This window comes from Passer montanus, unplaced genomic scaffold (genome assembly GCF_014805655.1).
Source record: "Passer montanus isolate IOZ18808 unplaced genomic scaffold, ASM1480565v1 scaffold38, whole genome shotgun sequence".
Taxonomy (NCBI): domain Eukaryota; kingdom Metazoa; phylum Chordata; class Aves; order Passeriformes; family Passeridae; genus Passer; species Passer montanus.
Genome location: NW_024368596.1, coordinates 7,863,736 through 7,868,685, shown reverse-complemented (window position 1 = coordinate 7,868,685; position 4,950 = coordinate 7,863,736).

Here is a 4,950-nt window from a genome sequence, read left to right as displayed (position 1 = left end):
TGCTCAGCCTGTCCTGCCTCCTCTTTGCCAGGACCAGTCACTGCTGCTCAGTTCCACATACCGTGTCTCCACACCTGTGGGATGGAGACAGGATCCCGACTGGGCATACCCTGTGTTTGGAGCAAAAGGGCACCAACATCCCAGTGGACGTTAAACCTCTTAGTCCCACCTTTTGAGCCATGGGAAGGAGCCTCACTGCTGGATTTTCCCAGGGTGGATCTGGCCTTTGCAAAGAAACAAGCCAACCCCTTCAGTTGCATGAAGCACACCCTGCTGGGCACTGCCAAGCATGCGTGTGCATCTCCATAAGGAAGGAGAGCAGGGGCACTTCTCACTAGTTTGCTCAATGCCTCATCCAACTTGGCCTTGGCACTGCCAGGAATGGGACATCCATAACTTCTCTGGGCAACCTGTTCCAGTGCCTCACCACCCTCACAGTAAAGAATTTCTTCTGTATATTTAAATTTCTCCTCTCTCAGTTTGAATCATTATTCCTTGACTTATTGCTACAGCTCCTGATGAACCTTCAGAAAAAATAAGTTAGAGGACCTTTCCCTCTTAATCACAACAGGAAAAGACTGCCCAGTCCATTCAGGACAAATATTTTCCAGATCTGCTTTTCAGTTAGGAGATATTTTCTTTCCTACAGCATGCCTTGTGCTGAGCACTTCCCATGCTCCCAGAAAGGAAAGGCATGTGTTATAGCACCATGTGCTCCCAATCAGTCTCATACCTGCATGAAAACAAACCTGTTTCATAGCTGCTGGTATAAATAGCCCAGGCACAGGGCTTGCAGTGTGACTTAGTCATCAGCAGCTGGCAAATGCCACTGTGTGTTTCCACACCTGACACACACAGCCACAGACAACCTTGCCATATCTGTCTTCCCTGCCACACCTTCTTCAGGAAACATTTTGCTTGATAAATTTTTGACAAGTGTGTTTTCTGTGAACTGATTTGCTATTGATGGGGTTTTCATCACTGTTGTTACCTGTGTGCCCAGGGAATACTGTGTGGGAGCTGAGCATTTCCCAGCATTTCCCATTTCCCAGTGCAGATTTCCCCTTCACCTGTGCCTGGAGGTCGGTGTTCGACCACATTCTACTGTTATATTTTTGTTTGCATTTCTTAGTGCATTTCTTCACCCCCTGCAGGATGATTTGAGTTCCCTCATGGCATTTTGCTAGCTGAGATCCTCCCTTCCTCCTCCAGTTTCCCCTGGTTCCTCTCTTTGCCAATACTTGACAAAGTTTCTTGCCCCTCCTTATCTTTCTGTGACCCTCCTGGCACTTCTGCACCATTCTGGGGGCACTCTGCAGCCTGTGTGAGCACCCTTCACACACAGCTGCCTGTGCAGACAGTTGTCAACAACCAAACCTCCCAGCACGCTCCCTCTGGGACAGCACAGGGGCCAAGGTGACACTGTGTGATGGCTGTGGTGGCAGGTGCCAAGGGAAGGTGCCCGTGCATCAACAGTGGCTTGCAGCACTGGGCAGGAGCAGTTCTCACAAAGAGAACCAGAAATCATGATTTGCATCAATGGCTTGTCAAACAAGTTGGCAAAGACAGATGCTCCTACATGGCGCTCCAGGTATGCAGCTTTTCCTGTTTCCCTGCCCCTCTCAGACCAGCACAGGCTTGGTGCTCAGGATTTTGAGTCAAAGAGAATTACCCAGTTTTATCTGGCCACTGATGTCATTCACAGTTCCTCACAGGTCTCTTCTACTCTCATCAAACTCTGTATCCCCGGGGAGCAAGGTCATACAGAGAAGCATCTCCAAGCCCCAGGATGCCATGCAGGAAGCCTCGGTGTAATTCTTGGTTCAGCCAGTTGTTTTAGGTTTCACTTTTACTGTTCATCCTGTGGTAGACCTGGGACCAGCTGTTCTTCCAGCACTTGTGCCCCTTGCTTCTCCCCGTGCCCAGGAGATCACTCACTGTCTATGCTGCAGGATGGAATCAGCTCCAAGTTATCCCTAAAAATATTTTTTGCCCTTATTTTTTTAACTCAATGATAGAAAACAGTTTTGCTTTAAAACCTTATATCCTTAGGTAACTAGATGAATCCAGAGATGGGTGATATTTTGCACAGGCTGCAAATCCACCCTGTATCTGTCTGCAATGAATATATAAAGATTTAGTGGGGCCAAGACCTATCCGCCAATATCAGCAGTGCTAGCAAATGAGCTGGGAAGAAACAGAGAGGGACTCCTGTGCTTTCTGAGCCTCTGAACTATGAAAGCAGCAGCAAAGCCACTCAAAAAGACACAGGCCTTTATGCTTGAAGTCAGCCTGGCCGTGGAAAAAGACCAGGAAACTTCCACACATCAGCGTGATTTTGGTAAGATGGTCCTGCTGACACCACAGAGTGCTTGGGACGAGCTGATACATGAGCTTGATTCATGGGAGGCCCTGGGGGAAGTCCATGCCCAAGCTAAAGAAGATAAAAATTCTCATTACCTGGTCAAGATCAAAGAGGGCATGGAGGACCTTGAGCTGCTGGGCACAGGGCTCAGCCATGGGGTACTGGGGAAACACTGGGACCAGTTTGTGCTCACTGGGGTCTGAAATGCATAGACTAATGGTTGAGCAGGACGTGAAAGTCCGAAAACTATTGAAGTAATTCAATTGTGTATGATTTCCTGTTAACAAATCTTAGCACATGTACAATCTGCTATGTCAAGGAGTCTGCCGTTCATAAGGGTTTTAACCTATGATCTCATCTTCTTCCTCATGTGGGTTTGGTTTTGAGAAAACTGGGCCAGGGACAATGTTGGATATAAGTGAAGATTTAGCAGCTCCTTGCAGAGCTGGCCATTGCAGTCCGTCCAAGCAAACACATCCCACTTCTATGGGAAGGTGAGATGAGCCCTCACTGCCATCCTGGTGCTCATCCCTGCCTGCAGCCTGGGAAAGAGCTGTGCCAATTCTGGGGAGAAAGCAGCCAGGTCCCTTGCAAACACTAATTATGACCTATATCTTCTATCTCAGTAAACTTTGTCCCTGTTACACCCAATTGTCCTCTTGATGATCTTTACGAGTAGCAGAGATAACAGCAGCCAGCCTGAAAACCCTGCACATCCCCAGCAGCACCCTGCAGAGGCAGCACAACCCAGCAGGAACAAGTCCTTGCTCTGCCTCTGTCTTGGCCAGTGGGTTTCCTGGTGCTTAAATAACACCTCAGTAGCCAGTTGCATTTGTCTCCATGGGCAAATCAGGCATGGCTGTGTCAGTGTGGTCCTGTGGTTATAATCCTCCTGATCTAGGGGCTCTATCAACATCTGAGAAGCCACTCTGATGCAAAAAACAAGTGGGTTTGGAGTGGAAAGGCCAAGACCGCTGTGGTAAAGCTGAATTTTAATCATTGTGTAAGACCTGACTAAATACCAAAACTGGGCTTTTATTTGAATGTTCCTTAATTCGGCAATGACATAATTTCCTCTGCCTAATGAAACATGAAGTCATGCAGCTGCCATGAGTGACACACTGATAAACAATTCAAGATGCTTTTCAATAGCATTTTTCTCCAGTTTCCAGAGCCATCTGCCTTCCCCAGCTAAGGTTACATCATTACTGACTTTAATTATTTAGAGCCCATCCTACTTACGCTAATGCAATTGTTGTGTTTGGCTGTCAGTTAGGGCAGAAACAGTGTGCAATGAATAAAGTCAGCAATTTTCTGTACTAATTATTTATTCAAATCCTTCAACGTTGAGAGCTTAAGGTGTGTGCTAGGCTCATCCTTCCTTATTTAAAAAAAAAATCAGAACTGCTCATGCATTTCCAGTGTGTTCCCTTCCTGCACTTCTGCTGGTTTGGCTGAGAAGCATCATGATTTTTAAGGGAATGGGAGGCTGTGGCTTGATGTCACCTGCACGTGCAGGACAGGTGTGCATGTACCCACCTGCATGTGCACAACCACCTCTGTCGACCATTCGACAACAGTATCTGTTTCAAACACATTAAGCCTTTGCCTATTTTGCAAAAAAATAAGAGAATAGACAGAGAACTCCAATTTGTGCTTTGGGAATTCTGTGCTTGTTGGAAGTCAGAAAAAGAGCTGTAGCTGAGCCAGGGAGCCAAAGAGCAAGGGGAACAAGAGGTCAGTGCAGAGAATGTGGAGGGAAGCCTAAATTTATGCTCAGCCTGCCACAGTCATGTGTATTGATTAAGTGTTTTGGCTCAGGAACAGGCATTTATTGCTGAGCAAATATTAAAAGCTGTGCAGGTTTCAAGGGGAAGCCTCTTTCCTCTGGGAGTTGCCGTTGATCACTCATAATTAGATGGGAGGTCAAAGCTGACCAGAGGATCAGATGAAAATTTATGGAAGGAAAATATGAGGAAAAACAAATAAGGAACCATATGATTTAATTCCTGCTGCCGGTTTCAAACATTCATTACAGAAATTAATGAGAAAATAATTGTCTTAGAAGTTCTTGTCATTTTGTCTAGTTGACTAGTTATCTATCATCTGATTGTATCACAGAATCCCTTGGCTGGAAAAGACCCAGGTAGGGGTCGGGCTCTTCTCACAGGGAACCAGCAACAGGACAAGGGGACAAAGTCTTAACCTGTGCCAGGGGAGGTTTAGGTTGGACCTTAGGAAGGATTTCTTCACAAAAGGGCGATCAGACATCGGAACGGGCTGCCCTGGGAGGTGGTGGAGCCACCGGTCCTGGAGGTGTTTAAGGAAAGACAACGCGGCACTCGGTGCCATGGTCTGGTTGACAAGGTGCTGTTGGGCCATGGGCCGGACTCGATGAGCTCCCAGGTCCGTTTCCCCCGCTCGGTTCCGTGATTTTCGGCCCCGGTGTCTCCTCACGGGCAGAGGCGGCGGCGGCTCCCCCTCACCCCCTCACGGCGGCCGCCAGGGGGCGCTGCGCCGCGCGGGGGAGCCCCGCCCTCCCGTCCCTCGGGGGCGGGGCCGGGCCGGGCCGCTCTCGCGAGAGC